The sequence below is a fragment of the Corvus moneduloides genome, chromosome 5, assembly GCF_009650955.1.
Source record: "Corvus moneduloides isolate bCorMon1 chromosome 5, bCorMon1.pri, whole genome shotgun sequence".
Taxonomy (NCBI): Eukaryota; Metazoa; Chordata; class Aves; order Passeriformes; family Corvidae; genus Corvus; species Corvus moneduloides.
Genome location: NC_045480.1, coordinates 66,595,354 through 66,616,105, shown reverse-complemented (window position 1 = coordinate 66,616,105; position 20,752 = coordinate 66,595,354). Strand labels below are relative to the sequence as shown.

The window sequence follows — 20,752 nt, the reverse complement described above, 5'->3', positions numbered from 1 at the left end:
TTAATTGTGAAAGAGAATATTGAAATGGCTGGCAAAGTTTTATAATACACAAGAAACTTGTCACTATGGTGAAGAAACTTGAGGACATTTCGTCTCTTTTACTGTCACCTAGTAAAAAATACTGCAGTTATGAAATGTGGTTTTGTTCCACAGCTACTGATGGTTTCCTCTGTCAGAAGCAATCTATAAAACAGTGTCTCTGTGGCTTAAACATGTAGATTAGTCTGAAGTTTAGTGTAACACAGTTACAAGTCTTCTGACTGCCCTCAGAAGAAAATGGCAAGCATCTTTTCCATCTTTCTTTTATCTTTTCATACTGGCTGTTCAGCACTCAGAATATGACATGTCCCAAGCCATTTATTGGGAAAGCCCTGCAGGAAAGGCTCAAAAAGCATGTCTCCATTTTCACTCACAGGAATACTGATGATAATTACCCAAGTGTAATGGCATAATGAAGGAGGAAAGCTGTTAGTCAGTCTTCAAATCTGAAAACATCATTTTTGCATTTACTTTTAAGTTTTGAAAAATAGGCACAGATATGGTGATAGGTGCTTTGTGCACACTTGCTGTATCATCGTTGACAGCTTCATTTTTACAGGAACAATGCCCTCTGAAGACCAAAATACCTCTTTATCTTGATTGCCTGAGGACAGAATAATCTAGGATAAGCAAGATAATAGGAACTAAATAACTCCCGGTCCCATTGATGACCTCTAATGACCATAAAGCACAAATAATGCACACTCAAACTAATCATTATTTATAATGATTTCTGAAACTATGTTATGAAGTCTGAACTAAACTCAGATTAAAATCAATATTATGTAACATCAGTAGTGATGTGTCTTCTGGAGTCAGTATGGAATACAGAAAATGGTTATAAAATAATATATTCATTACAATCTGTGAATTCATGTTTACAATAATACTGATTTGTAATTTTGTTATGCAAAGAACACCAATGCTTATGGTCTGGTTATAAATCATCAAGAGATCTTCAAGATCATCTAGTCCAACTGTCAACCTGGCACCACCACAATCACCCTTAAAACCTATTCCCAAGGGCTACATCTGGATGCCTCTTGAGTGCTACCAGACATGGTGACTCTAGCACCTCCCTGGGCAAATTATTCCAATGTCTAACCACTCTTTCATTTTTTTTTTTTCCTAATACCTAATCTGAACCTCCCCTGTGATATATTTTCCAGCTTTCTTAATAACTATGGGTGTATGGTTCCACTGTGTGTTATTATCACTCAAAATTTCACTGCTCCCAAATGTGGAAATTTATACCTGTAGCATCTTATTTCTAAAAGCATCTTATTGGGAAAAAAAAAAAAAAAAGTAGGTTAAATGGAATCATAGAATATGCTGAGTTGGAAGGATCATCGAGTCTAGCTCCTGGCTCTGTGCAGGACATCCCAAGAGTCAAACCATGTGCCTGAGAGCATTGTCCAAATTCTTCTTGGACACAAGACAGGCTTGGTGCTGTGACCGCTTCCCCGAGGAGCCTGTTCTAGTGCTCAACCACTCTCTGTGTGAAGAACCTTTTCATGATATCCAGCCTAAACGTCCCCTGACTCAGCTTCAGGCCATTCCCTTAGATCCTGTCCTTGGTCATGAGAGTGAAGAGATGAGTGCCTGCCCCTCTGCTTCCCCTCGTGAGGATGTTGAAATCCACAATGAGGTCTCCCCGCAGTGTCTGCTTCTCTAGGCTGAACACAAATCTCAGCTGCTCCCCCTAAGGCTTTCCCTCCAGATCCTTCAGCATCCTTGTGTTCCTCCTTTGGATGCTCTCTAGTAACTTAATGTCTTTTTAATATTGTGCTGCCCAAAACTGCACTCAGTACTCAAGGTGAGGCTGCACCAGTGTGGCATAGAGCAGGACAATTGCCTTTTTTTCTTTTTTTTTTTTTTTTTTTATTTTACGTCTCACTTTGTTTGCAAAGTGTTATTGCCACTGTTTTTATATATATATATATATATATATATGTGTCACTTATATGTACAGAGAGAATGTCAAGATTACAGTTTTAGCACTTGTATAAATGTACAAAATTAGCAGATTTTTAAAAAGGATTCCAATTTCTCAATCGATGAGGACTTCTAATTGCTTTTACTTCCGAAAAGAGAATGCATTTATTTTTTGCATGCTGTATTTATACACAAATGTGGCAAGAAAAATTCAAGCATATTTCTGGCACTGCAAGTATGGAAAATTAACATTGAATTTAACTATTTTGGAAAACTGTGTTTGTTGAGGCTTTGGCATATGTTGCATTTGCTAGTAAAAAAAACCTGTTGCAGGCAACCACTCCATTTAAAGTTTACTGTTAAGTATGACTTTAGACAATGAAAGCTGTATGAATGTTTTCGTATGTAGAGAAGAGAAATCAAACAATACTGAAATGACCTTGTAAGTTTCCCGATCATTACTAGAAAGAGATTGCACATTCTCCTTAAAAAACCATTCCGAGTCTGAGAGAGGGCAGGGAATGGATGAAAAAAAAGGGTAAAAAAAAGAACAGGAAAAAAAGAAAAAGGAGTCACACAGTAGTCAGATAAGATTCTTCATCTATGGACTTGCCCTGCGCTTTTCTTCAACTCAATTGAAGATGATCCAGTGAGTGAAGCTGCTAGGAATGAAGTGGGTGTTTCCAAGTGCCAGTCAATGGAAAAATGATAAAAATGTTGCAGAACCCAATGTGGGTTTTCAGAACTAGGAAATGAAATGTCCGTGTCCTTTGTATTCAATTCAGCTTAGTCTCCCATAGTATTTTAAATGCTTGCAAATTTTTAAGAAGTTCAACATGAACAAAATGTTGAAATCCACAGCAGGTCAGTGTTTTATTCTATGAAACCCTGTAACTCCAAGAAAATAGTGAAATATCTTTTATACAGACTCCACTGCAAGTATCTTACTGTGCATCCGATACCATATCAGTATTGTCTGCTCCTCTGTCAAAAGAATTTTTTTAAACTTACATACTTCTAAACTTTCAGTTCTTATTTGAACCCATAAGAAAATAAATGTCATGTAAAAAACTTAAGTATAAGGAATATTATTATCATAATTGAGGAAAATAATTTGGAAATTTTTTTCAGACAGGTCAACATTATGGCACTTAGTTCATTACCTTAAGTGGCCACAATAAATAATCTATTTTAATATTTCAAAAGAGAAGGAATGATTTCTGACTTTCTGCAGAATTAATGAGTAGTAGATTCACGGCTGATTATGTTTCTTTTGCTCACTCTGCTCAGGCTTTCCTCTGCAGGACTCTTTCTGCACTGGCATGCGTGGCCAATAATCTGGTTGATCCATTAAAAAGGTCCAGAACTGGGGAAGAATATAATTTCGTATGATAAGCTCAGTTAGTTTTGCCTAACCTTTGTATTATTCTCTTCCTTCAGGAATAGCCATGGTAGCTCTGCTATCCCTTCTATTAGCAACCATATTTGAAAATCTGTAAAAACTCCCCATTTTGCAGCAGGTTCTATTGATACATAGATTTGAGAGATTCCTTATGCCTTCAAAACTTCTTATAGCCACCTGAAAAACGTGAGAAATGATGACAAAGTGTAGTAAGTTCTCCTAAGTCAAATCTCTTAACAGAGCTGTAATTATTTGCCATCTTTGTAGCTCCAGGGTGCAACTGCATGGCTAAAAAGTGGAGGTGAAGAGAGGGTTAGCTGGATAAAATGTTTATGACTTTAGAAATCTCTCTTCAAATAAACTGAGTTCTTATTAGGCTGATTGAGTTACACTCTTGTGTTTGGGATGCTCCAATGTGCTTAAACATCAATAAGATCATGTGAAAGACCACAGAGTATTCTGATGCTAAAATAGTGAAGTAAAATTAAAAGCTAAGAAAGTAATTTCATCCTGGTTGATAAAAATTACTTGTAAGTGTGTAGCATCCTGTTAATGACATTGTCTTAAGAGTGACTTCAAAGACAATGTTTCTTTATTGGTTTCCCAGAAAATCTTCATCCAGGTAGGTTTAATTGATATAAAAGGGTGGTATATTAATTAAGGAAAATTTCTGGCCGAGAGGTCACAGATTTGCCTAGGAGTGCAAACACCAGAGCAGCAGGTGTATATGTGTATACAAAAGATCTAGCCTGCATCATATAGGGTCGGTGGGAAAAGGTAACTGGCCTTCTGTAAGAGGCCATCTCTTTAATATTGCTTTTTGGATCAAATTCCATATAGATTTGAAATCCCTAATGTGAATTTTGCTAATTTATGGTGGGACACTGAACAAACACATATCTCAAGCTCATTCAACCTTGTACAGGCTTTTGTAAATGAGTTTATCAAATATGACATGGTGTCTAAATACCTTTTAAAACTTTTTATAATTATGTCAGTAGCCACAATGCTCAAAAAAATGAAACTGGGAAGTCAAGTTCTCTGAAGTTAGGAAATTACAGGATTTCAGTGCAACCTGAATTTTACCACTTTAAACTGCGTGCAGAGACTGTTTAAGGTCTGAGCCTTTCAGCCTGCAGTTGTGATAGCACTGATTTCCAGAAGCCTATGTTCTTCTCTACATCTGAGGGTGGTTATGCAGGCTTTCAAGTGACTTCCAGCAATAATTTTAAATGTACTTTATATTTGTTTTCTTTCATTTTATTACAGACATTTTTAAAAAGAACACCTGTTCCACCTTGTCAGCAGGTACTAAGTTCTACTTCTCATATAAAGTTATGACTGAGGAGAAAAAATAGTACAAATTGTTCATTATAAATACAGCTGAAAACATAAACTGACAACATCAGTTCTCCTGTTTCCTGAATTATCAATCTTTGATTCCCAAACTTAATATAGATACTTTTTTAGAAATTTATTTGACACTTTTTTTGTGATGAAGATTTTAGATGAAAAAAAAAGTCATCAGTGCACGTATTTTAGCTCATATTGTGAAAAAAGACGTGGGCTCTGAATCTATCCTTGACGTGATATCTGTGTAAACACTTGGCTGGATCAATAAGGCTGCCTTTGATTTTTGGTCTAAAAAAGAATACTGCTATCTGTTCTTCCTTTTTAAATATTCTAGGTTTTTAAAAATATCTCCAGATACTGAGGTGTAACATGCTATATTTGAAGAAATTAAGGAATCAAATAGAATCATCTATTTCAAAGATTCCCTGGGAGGCTTATTTTGGTTAATTCCCTCTTTCCACTGCTGTGTTCTGTGAAGTCATTGAGTAGATCTGTGGTTTTCTTTCAGAGACGAGAAAAATGGCCAAATGAGATTAAATTAATGGGTTTCCCTTTATTCAGCTGCAATCTTTTCAAGAGACTTGATTGATGTTTTGCTGTTTTCATATTTTGTTACGTTCCTTGCCATTTGAATGAATTGTCAACATTATAATGTCTTGAATACTCTGTAAATTATAGCATAAGTACTCCCACTTTGTTTACACACTGAATTTTGATTGATCTATCCATTTTATATTTCTTTAGTTTATAACTTTCTTAATTGCTAACTATAATGGGACCAATCAAACCCCAAATTATTTAAAGCAGAGCAGCAATTTAATCTGTTGTCTGTCATAGATGGCATGAGGTACTATACCACAGCCCTGTTTTAAATGGTTCTGAGAATATACATGACTGAATACCATGTGAAGATGTTTTATTTGCTAACTTTGTTTTGGTTTTTAATGAGCCTGGTTTAAATGCTGTCTCCTCCCTTAGGTGAGACTATCCTCTAACTGTGTACTGTTCTGTTTCTCTGTTCCTGGGATAAAGGTGATATAAATGAAAAGTGAGTGTGGAGGAGCCATCATGACCACAATCGATGGAGGAAGTGTTACTGCGGCAAAAAGGGAGGTAATGGGAGCTGATAGAATTAGTGGTGTACACTGAAGCTGGACAGTGTGAAGAGGAAAGAGAGGGCAAAGGAAAACCTACGGAAGAAGAAAAGGAAGAGAATGTGAGTGGAAGAAAGAGAAAATTTTCCAATCCTTTCAACCTTGAGACTAATCCTTCTTACATGCTTTCTCTTCTTAGCAGTCAGTTTTACTTCCTGTTCCCTTTCCCCTTTGCCCTTCAGAGGCAGGGGAAGAGAAAGAGGAAAAATAAAAAGAATAGACGGAAAAGCAAGAGTGTAATTTTCTTCATTGGCACCATGACTGTGTAGATTGCTTCTCCTTTCGGGCGTTCTAGTGTGCTTAGTGTTGTTCTGGAACTGTACTTTTTATCGTGTCAGTAATTGTGATGAGAGAAAACTGAGAAAGGGTATGACATATACGGCTGGTTTGAATTCTCTCTGTAGCTCACCATGTTTCTTATATGAGCAAATATATTTTGTGCACCTGGAGCATATCACAGGAAAAAATTGCCAGACAGAACTCAATGTGCACAGAAACTGGTTTCATCCTTAAACCAGACCAGTGTTAGAGATTGTTTATGAACACCAAGAACAAAATATTTCTAAATGTGTGACCTGGATTTTTATTACCAGAACAATAACTTTTTTGTTCATAAGCATTCTCATTCTCTTTTTGGTAAATCTTGTGCCGCTCCTTGAGTGGAGTTTTTTTATCAGTGGAGAGCAGGCTGAAAATGTTACTGAATCTGAATAATAGACTCAGATGAAGTGAACAGCCACAAAAGACATTAGGCAATGGGAGACCTGAGCCTGAAATACTAAATGAAGTGTGCCTCTTTAGTCTTCAAGAAAAGGTATGTTTCAACAGTAAATATAAAGTTCAAAACACAGGATAGAAAATACACCATTTTATTTTGCAATGGTTTAACATTCTATAATTAAAAGGAAATTATAGGCACCTGTTTGTGCATTTTAAAAAAAATGGATCAACAGCATGAACAAGTCAGACATAATAATTTTTCATTACATTCCTATTTCTATTATTTTCAGCCTGTGGATCTGTGTTGGCTCACAACGTTGGCTCTGCCCTTCTTTAGCAGTCAGGTGGTTGATATTTTTTTTTCCTACATCTTTGATTACCCTGCCACAAAAATGAAAGGAGCCTCATCAGATTTTATTTTAAGTCTGGGAACTTTTCCTACTTCTTGAACCTGAATGAATATTTAAGCAACTCATAATGCAACAATTGTTATTCTGAGGGAAAATAAAAAGCAATTCTCTGCTGAACATCTCTGTAGCCTGATGGAAAGGTAATGGCACTGCTGCAGACTAGAATAAAATCAAATCCTAATTGTTTTGGTGAATTTGACTTGCTAGCAAGTCAGGCTTTAATCTCTGCTTAAATTAGAAACCTTACTCTGTTCAAATTCCTGTGGGGTTGCTGTCTTTGGCTTCCATCTACTTCATTCAGCTCAGCTAGCGAATGCTTTTGAATAATGTCGTGATATTTCCATTAAAGAATTCAAAGTTGCTGAGAAGAAATGTGTCAAGATGCTGATAAAATTCAACAGAGATAAGTTGCAGTGATGAGCCTGAGGTTTGGCAAATTCCTCAAGCACTCTAAGGGGCGTTAGTGAATAAGCAAAGGTCCAGGATCCAGGGGCAAAGCTGTTTGTCCAGAGTATTTGCAGTCAGAGTAAACTGGAATTCCGATTACTCCAAATGCAGGTTCTGGTCCTGGTGGCTGATGAAGCAGAAGGGTATACCAGTGACTGCAGTAGCTTTTGGGAAGGATTTGAGCACATAAGCGAAAGAAAGACGTTTTAACATCAGTTATTTCCTTGGGAAAGTGAGCTAGGTGTTGGGAAAACTATAGATTCAAGAAGTTACTATCTTGGTCTGTTCTTGGTTAAGCATGTCCTGCTTTTCCCTTTCCTGTACTCCTAAATATACCGTGTAAAAACCTTTTCTACAGCAAAGCTGATAAATAGTCTAGTCCCTCACTTTACTGAGAGTCAAATTTTCTCAATAGTGCATCACTGTTCTGGTTTTCTCTTTCTGCAAGGAATATGAGGGAGGTCATGATATTGCCAAAACAGAGTTCACAATTGCTATCAGTGTCAAAAAAATGTCAAAACCATACATTGTAACAAAAAAAGAAGAAATCTCTCAAATTCTTTTGGAGTTGTGTAATTGAAATATGTAAGGACAGACTATAAAAATAATGTACAACAGTCTGAGGTGCAGATTGTTAATTGGTTTGTTCTAAAGCAGGCAAAGACTTCAGCATATTAATTTAAAAAAATAAATGAAAAAATCTTTAAAAAACCATTTCTAACCACTTTTTAAAAAAGCCCTCTGAATACATGTATAGGCACCCAGGAATTCACACAAATCCTGCTATTTATCAATTCTCTTGGGTGACCTTGAAATGACTCTATCACCCTGACTCAAATCAGCTGTATTCCTGGAGAGTGGCAGGAAAATGCATGTATAAGAAGAAAAAAAAATAAGCAAAATGTTCTTTTCTGGTGAGCTTGAGTTATAAGATTAGATTATGGCTGGCAGAATCAAGGGCACATAGGCATGGCACTTGATGATTATGATTTATGGGAGCATTAAAGAGGAAGAAATCAATATATAGTCTAAAAGTTCTGTTTTGCTACGATTAATCTAAACACCCTCCTTGGGTTTGTGATGACAGAGGAAGGCTATGTTGATAAAAACTTTTCCTTTTTTCCTCACCAATAGTTTCAATAACTTCTAATGTACAAATCCAGCTTTATAAAATGAACCTTTTGTAGCCTTTCATTTTAAAGAATAAAAGCTAGTAGGTACAATTTGCAATAAATCTGAGGTCAAATGTGACACCAGATAGACATCTGCTAAAAATAAACAAAGTCATAGTGCACTACATGAAGATACTATTAGCAGGATACAAAATCAAAAGAAGAGTCTCTCCACAGGGAAAAAAAAAAAAAAATTCTCCCCTTCAGCTCTTTTTGCCAGTTATTTTCTTTCTTTTGAAGCCTGTGGCAAAGTGGTGTCTTCAGCTGAAGGTTTGTGCTGGTTTTAAATTTATAACTTAGTGCATCTTAGCTCTAGTCAGATATTTGTAGCAAGCTAAAAACTGTATCATATTTTTCTGTCTAATGAACTCTATGTGTTTTATTGATACCATTTTCTTATGTGGTTGTCTGAAAGAGTATTTCTTCTGAAACTTTGTTATTTTGAAGCATATATGCATAAATATTTTTTTCTAGTAATATTAAATATTTTATTTCTAGGTATTATAGGAAATAAAAAAATATGCAGTTATAAGATACATACATCTGTATAGCCAAATATCTGTCTCCATCTTGGCCATCCTATAAATGTCATACAATCTACTTAAGACTGGGATAGATAAACACACAATTAAGACTCACACTGCAAAAACACTGCAATGTATTTTGACTAGAAATGCATTGTATGCTTTTTCTTAAGTGTCCATGCAGTCTCTGCTGGTACTTTTTAAAAATACTGCTGGGATGTGGGGTTTTTTGAACATCCAGTTTTAAACCCAAAACTTAAAACCAACTGAACAAATCTTAAGCATCAGTACATAAACACAGACAGATGAATGGAGCTATTTCACTGAAGTGGTTTTGTTTCTAGAGGACTAACTTCTAGTTACAGAGTAGAGTTTATAAAGAACATCTATCAGAGTATGTGATATAAAGTAGAAACCAGGAAATGGGAACATCTCAAAGAGAAATAAATTATGGGAGAAGTTAGATACCCCTCACCCATCCCAATCCAAAAAAAACCCCTTACATTATAGGATGAACTATATGGATACATTATAGTATACATTGTATGGAATGACCTTTTTCATAGTGGTTTAAGAGGTTCAACATTTGTATATTGTCTCTTAAACATCACCAAAACTAATTCTAACTGTCCAGAATGACTGTAGCTATAATTAGAGATTGAAGAACTCTAATTACTGCACTGCAGAATGTTAAGAAAAATAAGAAGTATAAAATACTCTTACAAATTATTTTTGCTTCTGAAAAAATATTTCTGTACAGTTATATTTTTTAATAATTATTTAAAATACAAACATACCTAGAAATGTCACTACAATTTGTATTGGAAGAATAGTAATATAAATTATGAATAAGGTTCTATAAGTTAAGATACTAGAAAACTATCATTGGAAAGAATTGCTTTGTAAATATCAATCAGTGTAACTTCACAATATTTTTATAAAATAGAGAAATGAATGGTATTTTTTTTTTTAATTTCAGCTACTTTGTTAGTATAAAGTATGTTTGATGGAGCCCTTGACAATATTTGGAAGAGAAAGGAGAGGTCTGTGTTGCTACTCTGTTCTTAGAACAGCACAATGTTTAGCTAGTAAGAGTCTAATTTCGTTTATAAAATTCATTTAAATATTAACTCTTAAAATGAAATCCTGCTCATGAAATCTCATGTATATCTTTACAATTAAACCAAACTTCATGAGTAGTGTAGGTTAAGGTTGAAAAGTGTATGTTAACTTATGAGGTGAAGAGAAAGGACTGTTTATGGCACAGTGCCTCTCCAGACAAATACTTCAATTATTAAAAGATGCCTGGAAACAGTGCTGTAGAAGACTTTTGTATTTCACAATAAATGTACAGCTGACTTCACAGCATGCTAGAATCCATGAAGAACAGGCAAAGGGGAAAGGCTGTAGTTTTATTTGTGTTCCTTCAAGAGAGAAATAGTTTGCTATTCAGTGAATATGAAATGGGCTTCCATATCTGTTCAGTTTTTTGAAATCAGCATAAGTATTTCTTTTAAACGAAAAATAGAGAATAATTTTGGGTTAAAACCCAGTACTCATAAATATAGAAAAAAAATCCTGTAGTTATGGAAGAATCATTATCCAACAATTGTGTGGGAATGTTTGGAGCAGACTGATTGTACTTAATTGCACAAACTTTGAGAAAATGACACACTAAATTAGAAGGAAGGACATTAAATTATTTTGCAGTGGTAAGTGATGCCATGATGATTTTTGCCTTTTCTTTTATACCTTTTATAACTTCTGTATTCTTATTGTTTTTTGCCTACATTCTTGGACTTGTTTGTCAAGCTAGAAGACTAAACATTTTAGAAGCTTCGTAGTTAGGGATCAGTGTGCCCCAGACCCCAAGGTCCTCTCCAGAACACATTCTGTAAACTAAGATAGAACCATCCAGGGGAAGGTTCCTTGGGGAGGGGGCTCACTCGAGCCTCTCATTGGAGAATCTTTGATAGATCTGCTAATTAGTAAAACCTATAATGTTATACCTGATCTGTTGTGAGTGTGCATTTTGGCCCATTCCACCTGGACGTAGTGCACCTAAAGATCCTTAAAATAACTACCGAGGTAAAATCCCTTTTTCCCTTCTAACCATGTTTGACTCTTGATTTTAAGACCAGGAAAAGGCATCATAAGCATGGACACTCATCAGCTTTCCTGGTATTCATTTTTCTGTTAGAGTAATTGTCATTATGTTTAGATTTTGGCAAGTTTAAAATCTTCCTAAAATTACAGTTTCCTGAGCAATGACTCTTTTTATTTTAAAAGTGGCAGAGTCAAGATAGTTTTGTTTGCTCAATAACAGATGTCAGGTATTTGAAAGGTAATGAATAGTGAATGAATGAAAACTTCTCCCATATAATTTGTTCTTGTCTTTGATAGAAATTATATCTGACCAACTAATTCATCATTACTTCTTTCAAATAACTTAAGGTTTAATATTTATTCTGATTACAAGTTTTGATTTATGTAACTTTTAAATTTAAGGCTAAGTATTAATGAAACCATAAGACCTTTTAAGGAATATAACCTGTTCTCAGTCACTGTGAGTGTATTTGCATCTCTTCAAGTTTATCATTCTTAAAGGACATAATCTCTGTGAGGAAGGCAAAGAACTATTTTCAACTGTAGCATAGAGAAATACCCATGCCGTGGGAAATGCTTCAACATTTCCTTCTGAGACAGAATTTTAAAAATCTCATCATTCTTGTATATTTTTGTCAGACAACAGAGAATAATTTAAATTGTGTGTTACACAAGTCTCGTACAAAGTATAATGCTGTTGACCTCAATCTCTGCATTAGAGGTAGGTTTTTTCTATCTTGAAACTTTTATTACTAAAACCAGCAAATAATATAATGCAGAGTTCAGAACTGCTTCAATGCCCTTGTGATACTTATCACCAGTACATTTTAAGATAAACAATGGAAAAAAATGTGAATAAAATTTTGCTTTAGGACAAACTGCCAGCTCTGGTGAAATGAAGGCTTGAATAAACCTGCAGCTATTGAAGTCATGAGTATTCCAATGTTTATATTAGATTTGTGTTTTGTTTCCACTTTGTGGATGATACTGTTTTGGTTTTTTTTCTCTTTTCCATTCTCTCTACTGTAGATTGAGATAGCCTGAAAGAAAACACTCTAGTCTTGTAGCATTTAGTTTTTCAGTACCAGTTTGTTTAAACTCTGAGCTAAATATTTCATTTGCTGCAATAGTAAGAACAGGAAATGACATAATAAAAAAACTATCACATAAGATACATTTCTTGAATAGCAGAGATACTGACCTGTGTTTTGAATGCCTGTAATGCTTGTGAGAGGTGCTGGTTAAATATGCTTGAGTATCACTACACCTTTTCGGCAAAGAATGGCAATGGTTCATCCAAGAAGAGAGCATCAGAAGCAGTGGGGGACATCCAGTTTCATTGCAAGCATCTTTAACTGTGTTTCAGGGTAAGAAAGTCTACGTGCAAGATCGATCTTTTGTCTGATCTGTTTGTGTCAGTTAGAAGAATGCTTCTGACTATCAAGGCATCAGCTCAGTTCAAACAGGATAGATACTATGTGCACATTTCAAAGGCATTTGGTGTAGAGGGATAAAGAAACATAGTCTTATTCTGTCTTTTACTGAACACAGAATCTCCTGTAGTGTGTTTTTCTCCCCCATGAATTTGGACCCCTCTGGGTGAAAACACTTCCAGACATACAACCTAAACCTCCCCTGACTCTGACTTATGATCTGTGAAAACACATTAAGCTTCATGTTTTTTGTTGTCTTGTGTACTTACTGTATGACATGTACAGTGGAACTAACAGTAGGGCCAAGCTGCATCTGATTTTACAGAAGCTCTGTTTTTTAAAGCTGTTGCACTCATACAAGCAAAAGACAATGAAAACACCAAAAGTTTTAAATAGTGGAGAAAATACAATATACTCTGCTATGTGTTACTAGAAGAGAGTTTGAAGAGATAGCTTATTCACATTGCAGTCTATCTGCATTGAGAAATTGAGTAAAGAAACTCACATCTCTTGTAGGCTGGAAATGGATACTGGAAGTCAATCATCTCCATGGACATTTACTGAATATGAGCAAAACTCAAACAAGTAGTTTGTGGCTGGAGGACCACAAACTCTAAATCAAAGTTAGTTCATTTGTTAGTTCAGCAATCTGCTCAGCTCCAGATGTAAAGTCAGATTATATCGACCAATTAACTTCTGCATAGTGAATTTTTCAGTTTCAAATGCTGTATTGACAGTAAATTGTATTCTACTGATCACAAAAACACTATACCTTAAACACAAGTATAAAATGCAGTGTAAAGAGCTTCTTGTTTTGCTGATAAAAATGCCTGAAAGAAATATGACCTGGTAGATAATTCCATTTTGGAGAGGCTGTGAGTTAAAGGAAGGGCAGTACAGTGCATTGGATTCACAGCAGAATGGCTCTTGTGAGACACCTGTAGCCTTGTTTGCATTAGAAGCTGAAGCCAATTTTAGTTGTATTATGTCTCTTTGTGAATGCACTGGGTTCAGAGACTTCCAAGGGTGATAAAATGGTCATATCCTAGATTTGGTAAGGGAGGTATGTTTAGGCAAGACCTTGCGGTAGGTAGGAAAAGAAGCAAAAGCAGGTGGTGTCTCATTTGAAAAAAACCCAAGGAAAAATAAGACAGTATTTCTTTATCAAAAGTTGAAAGGGTCAGAAAAGGACAAGGTAAAACAGATATGTGCACTGCAAGGTAGTGAAGAGACATAGTTGCTGATGTCTCAAATAGTACAGATAAGTCAGTAAAAGAAGGTTTGATGCATTTCACTAAGATGACCCACGGGTCAGAAGAAGCAAAGGCCTGTGTTGGCTCTTTAGCTTAAGAAATATCATCTGTTCTTGGCTTTGTCAGCATCAATGAGCATCACAAGGATGAAATTATGAGTAACGCTATCATCATTAGATGGGTACTAGGAAGGTATGTAAGGGTGTATAAGCCCAGCATCTAGCTGTAGTTGGGAAGACTAATATACTTCAGGATTTAATAGAAACTGGGGTATTGATTGATCCCAGGTAGGTGGAACTGCTGGCTGATAACCGTTATGATGAAAAAAACCATAATATCACCCAGTAATTTTTAATGACTTGGAACAAAGTCAGTGAAGCAAACCTTTTCTGAAGATGAGAAAATAAATCAATAGAGCAGCTTGATCAGGTTGGTTTGGGGTCCTTGAGTGCACAGTCAGTTGCATTCTAAATGCCATAAATATCTTAACACCTCTCCAGAGATGAAAATGATGTCTTTATTGGTAATCCATAGGGATTTAATTTAGTTTATTATTATCTTCACTGTAAGATATTTATTGCTTATATTTACATAAATATGTCTGGATTACACGTACGTATTATTTTTACAAGATAGTGTCTGGTGGCATAAATATCAAAGGACAGTTTGGTCTAGGATATTTGGATACTGATATTAATGTGTAGGGTCGCAGGTAGAGTTTTTACATGTCTGTTACCACCTTAAAAATCAGGTATTGTTGATGAACAGCTAGAAGTTGGCTTTTTTCTGTGGCATTTGACAGATCTTTTACAATTCCATTAAAACCTTCCAGGATCTTTGATCCTTTGACATTCTTTATCTAAACCAAAGAAAGGGTCAAATATGCTTTCTTGCACAGGCTGTAATCTTTTTAGCACTTGTAGTGGTTTGGTCCAAAATACTCATTACTGTATCTTTTTAAAAAGCCTTTCATATATGGGTCTGCATTTCTGGGGTATTTTTGTCATATAATTGGAGTATTTAATTGATTAGCACTAGGTTCATTTCATTTCATTTCATTTCATTTCATTTCATTTCATGTCATTCTTGTTACATATATGGATGTGCAGTTGCAAATACTTCTAGTCCTCTGTTTACCTCAGATGATGTATTCATGCTCCTTATGCTTTTTTCTAGAACACCTGATCTACTTGCCTATAATCATAATCATTTTTGCCATTTTAAGAAGTTTCAGATATTGTGGTAAGACCCATGGTTTATAAAGAAAATATGTTAATGTGGTAATCTGTAGAATTTTAGTAATATTTTCAGATTCATGCTGCTCAAATGAAACAGGGATGAATTCATGAGACCCAAAATATAGGCTTAGATGTCCTCCTTTCTGATTGTTTCTATTTACCATAAAAATCCAACAAAAAAGATGAGTTTTCTTTCTACTTTTTATGATATCTAAATTTTCTAAATTTGAAAAATTGCAGAGGATAAATTATTATTACGTGTGTACTTTGCTAAAAAATCTGGAAAAAATACACTTTCTCTTGGCTCTTTATTAAATAATGTATCTTGATTATACCTCAGTAATGTTACCAGCTTTATCTAGAAGAGTTTGAGAATTTTAATTGAACTTTATTAGTTTCCTAAAATAATCTTTCATGCAAAACTAATGCTGCTGATTGACTATTACTGCAAGTTTCATTGAAAACTGAACTGCAGGCTTTTTCCTCTTAACATGGCAAACATTAGACCATTCATGTTTATGGATTACTGAATTTTAAAGACAAATTAATTTTTGTCTTTTAAATTCCAAAACACAAAGTAAAGCTTGAAGCAAAACTAACACCTTATCTTTGAAATTTTCACAGTGCACATGCATTGAAAATCGTTATCTTATCTTCAGGCTTCAAAATTCAAGAGTTTCCCTAGGGTAAACTTGAAACTGAATGGACCTATAGCATAAATTCAAAACATGTTTATACATGTTAATTTGACAGCAATTTATCTGTATGACTTGTTTTGTTTTAGTATGATGACTTCCATCTCTCATAATTAAATTGTCATGCACATTCATAAAGCTTAATGAATCAGCATGATTTGTGTTTTTTTCCTTAATTTTTACAGCTTGGTAAATTTGCTTAATGTGCATTTTACACTTTATAAATAATTTTACCATTGATAAATAATGCTTCCAAAATATTCTTCTAATGCTATGGGCTTGATGGCTTTCTTTTTTTAATTGGATGTGCAGAAGATCCCTACCTCTACTGAAGGAGGCTCCTTTCTAAAAAATATTTTGGCAAAATTTTTCTATTTATATTGGTCAGACTCCTCTGAATTGTTCTTAACTTAAAAGAGGAGCAAATTCAGTTGTCTTTATAGTTTTCTGAAATGCTCTGTGGTGTTAGAACCCATTGATCTTGATCAGACTCAGTCTACCAGAGCAATAGCAAGTTGTTGAATTGTCTTAGTGTGGCTTTCCTGTCTCAAATTTGTTGGCAAAAGAACAGGATAAAATAGAAAGCTTCTGTGTTGGTCAATATAAATGTTTTTACTCTTTCTCTCTTGCAACTTGTACAGTGAAAAAATAAAGATTACATCCTCTTACTTACTGTTTTTTTCCAGATGGCCCCATTTTTGCATCTGCATTAGTATTAAAAATTTAAATGTTTTCTTTGAGTATCAGTTCAACAGTGTCCTGGCAGCCAGAAATGTCTCTTCTGGGCTAATTTTCCTACTGCAGTTTGTCTCCTTGTCTCTCCACTATTATTTTTTAAATTTATTTTTTATGTGCTCTCTCACAGTGTTTAACTCTGAAGTTGGGAAACAATTTCTGAACAGATATTGGAACAAGACATTTACATACAGCTGAAACCCATATTTTGGGTAAAGCTGCATTTTAGATAAGTTTAGCCCATTTTATTCCTAGCCAAAAGGAAATATAAAAGACACATAAATATTTAAGTGAATTCGGTCTTAGTGTATAGAAAACAGATGTGAATTACTAAGACAAATTGCCTTTGTATTAAACTTCTCTTGCACAAAAGTATTCTGAGTAGCTCATTAAAAATACCTTGTGGGTAAAATTTCTGGTAAACCAATACGCTTCAGGGGGAAGTCAAATTAGTAAGCACTTGAAAAGTTTCTATTTTCCCTTGTCAAGTAAAACCTTCATTCTCAAAAGTGACTTTGTATCTCTCTGTCTATTTGAATACATTTTTATATTTACTTAGTATGCTAGGAGAAAAATACTGTTGATTGAGCTTCTGTGTTTTCTTTAGAACCACGTGAGGATATTGTCTGGCTCTTTCCAAAGCCTATAAACTCACAGGATATTTCTATCTCTAACCAAAAGAAGCATGTAAAAAAAAAAAAAAAATGAAATAATGACCCTAATAAAAGAAAAATATCTGGATTTTTCTTTCTTAATAAGATTTGGTGCCAACAGGCTGTTTTAATGACCATCCTGGTTCATGTCTGTTACAAAATAAATATTGTAATGTTATTGTTACTCAGTAATTAAAAGAGTGACAGATAAAATCCTCTTCCTCTACACAATTTTCTAAATATCACACAGGTTTGCCCTACAGCCTGAGATAGGACTTGTTCTAGTTGTGCTCCCTAATGAAAATAAGATTAAATGCAATTTGAATAACTTTATGGAATTGGGGTTTTTTTAATGCCTTGCCTTGAAAAAATTCTTAAATCATGCTTTAAATTATTTGCAAAGAGGCCATGAGACTCAGTTTTGGAAGACAGGCTCATTAACTAACAAACTTTTCTTCCACTGTCCACTAATTTTCCCTGAACTGTTCTTTTCACAGGTGAGAGAGGACTAGAAAAGATCTTCTGCGTGTCTCAGCATAAGAAAAGATTTTACAAATCTTTTATATGTTTTTTTAATAAAACATTTTTTTCAGTAACACACAGATAATTTTTACGTGGGGTGGGTGTTATATTTGTAGAAAAATACCTTTAACCAGCAGTCTGTCAAGTTCTGATCTTTTTTCTCTAGGACTGTTTTATCTCTGTGTCACAACACTTATTTTTAAAATCTTATTGACATCTTAAACTGTATGAAATGCGTCTGGAGGAGCTTGCAGCTTCTATGAGAAAAAACAGCTCCCCTTCATTATTCTAGTTCAGATAAAGTGCAGACAGATGAGAACAGCTCTAGTAATCTTGCCGAGTGGAGCAGTAAACTGCATAATCTGTTGAGTCACCCGTGATGTGAATGTAAAAGGCTGAGGCATATAAAGCATGGGAAAGGGAGACTTACACTAAAATGGTGTACGTGGTGTCGTAGGTGAGAAATTCCCCCTTGCATTGACATTAAGATGCAGTGAATATTAAAATGCAAGCACAAATTTAACAGACATTTGATTTAAATTTCTGATGTCCTAATTTTCTAACTCTCTTGAGAAAAGAAGAAACAAAGCCTGCGCTTATTTGATTGCATATCGTATTGAAAAAATTATATTTAGAGGAGCAGTGTTTGAAATCTTGATGTCTTTGAAATCTTGATATTGGTCAAAAAGCCTTAGAAGCACCAGGTCTGACAGTTTAATTTTTTTTCAAGGTGTATCATGTATCTCTCTAAACTTCTTGTAATATAATCAGAAAGTACTGACCCATAAGCTAAAAAAATAGCATAAATCATACACTTAAGCTTAGTGAATCTTGTTCTGGAAAGAAACTCTAGTGATAATAAATGAATGATCTTATTTTGTCCTCCTTGTTTACTCTGTCACTAGGTGTGGCAAGACATTACAGATCTTCACACCTCTAAAAGGACTAGATAAAACCTTATGGAGATAGATGTCCTGCTCCTTCGTGTTTTAGCTTATTCACCAAACCAGTTTTTATCACTTTTTTTTTTTTTTTTTTAATTTAAATAATTGCAGATAAAAAAAATGGCAGACAAGTATGGAACAGCATTTGTGAAGATACAGAAGTTTTCTGGCAATATATCTTCATTGGTTTGTTTCTTGTTCCATTCAATGAAATTTTGTCTTCTTAATGAATGCCATTAGAATCAAATAGCTCCATATACAGAAGAGTGGGAAACCTACTTTCTGGCATTCATTTTGTTTTCTTTTTGTCTCTAGTTGTAATACAATTTGGGTTTTAGGACAGCTTCTGCAAGGCTAATAGTTTTCTATAAACCTCTGAAAGTCACAGTCTAATGAAAAATCTGGAAAAAAAAATCCAGATATAATAAGCCAGTTATTAATTTCACTAGCAACATATCATGGCAATATTATTTCTGTGTAAGCGAGCACTGCAAAATATTACTGATCTTCCATGTGAAGTATACCTCATTTCAAATATCTTTCCCTCAGTCTCCACGTGTACTGAAATATTTCAGGTACAACATTGCTTCTATCGTATATCTGCACAAAACATGTTTACCCCAGAAAATTTTGCCCTTTCTGGGTAAGATAACTAATTATTCAAAAATTAAGGTACTTTCATATAGGTTTGAAATGGTAAACCCCAGGCATTTATTCATTTTAAAAGAAAAAATCAATAAAACTTTCAAACATATAGAGAACAGTCATTAATTATAGTGCCTCTGGGTTTAAAAACACTGTAATTTTCTAATTACGGTGCTTCCAAAGTCATATATTCTGATTTTCTCTGAGATACGTGCCTATAACTTTAGTAAGGTTAAGAGAGGTAACATGTAACTTCAGGAGAGGTAAAATCTATTCTAAAAGACTTTCATGTACACACAACAGCTCATAATGTATAATAAAATAAAAAATATGGTCATTTTTATGATAGATACTGGAATGAATTATTACGTAATCTCTGTCTAGACTTTCAAAAAAGCTCTGGTTAATATACCTGAGGAAGGGAAAATAAAGACACAAGAGAACAAAAATGTGATCATCTGTCTTAAACATAATTTAGAACAGTTTCAAACTTTCCCTGCTGCTATATTGTAATTGCCAAAATAAGGCCAGCTGAAGCCATTCTCTTTTTTTATCTCACATTCTTACAGATGCCATGTTCAAAATAAGTTGCTCAGGGCAATGTGGGGAGGTGACAGAGTTCAAAAATGTTTGAGGATTTTTCAGAGTTAATGTTTTGAAAGCCACTATATTTTTTTTCTTCTGTTTTGGCAAGAAGTATTATGCATTGAGATTGAAAAAAAAAAGGTACAAGTATTTCATGTAACAATTTTGAGAGCTTTAAGAGATATCTGATGGATGATTTCAATGTTAACAAAAAAAATAAGCTTCTTCCAACTTGTGATACTGCAGAGTCAAACTAATTTGGAAAGATGGCATCCGGGTAAAACCCAGATATTATTTTTTTATACTATATCTTAATTTTTTTAGGTAGTTTGTCAACAGCGATGTTAACTAATCCCATGGCATCAGATGAAAATTATCCAAATTTATTCCCAGATTTCCATGTATTTTAGTAATTCCATATAGGCTCTACTTACAGAGTCTCTGCCTTAGATCTTTGGTAGGAAACACGATTCCTCCTGCAGAAGTGGAGACGTGGGATCTGATATATCCAGGCTATACTTATATCCATCATCTGAGAAATCATGAGCAAAACTAGGTAGGTGGGGAGACAGTAGCTCAAAACCCTTTTTAGATGATATGCTAAATGTTTCTGTGGAGTCATGGAGATGGGTTACAGACGTATGTATTTGATCAAGCTCCTAGGGACAGCAGTTTTTCATTCAGGAAACCCAGCAAAATTCAGGCATAAATTAGAGCTACATGCACAAAATCAATGCTGTAGGCATCCTACTTCAGAGCACAGGGTTTAAAAGCATGAACGATGCAT

General features: G+C 34.6%; 1 long non-coding RNA gene across 1 annotated transcript in view; it reads right to left on the bottom strand.

Moving 5' to 3' along the window:
* LOC116444767 overlaps positions 1–20,478 on the bottom strand; it is a 91,984-nt gene extending 71,506 nt beyond the window's left edge. Inside the window, exon 1 of the long non-coding RNA XR_004240478.1 lies at positions 20,400–20,478. This is a non-coding gene — a long non-coding RNA (uncharacterized LOC116444767). The remainder of the gene's footprint in view (positions 1–20,399) is intronic.
* Positions 20,479–20,752: the final 274 nt, after the last annotated feature.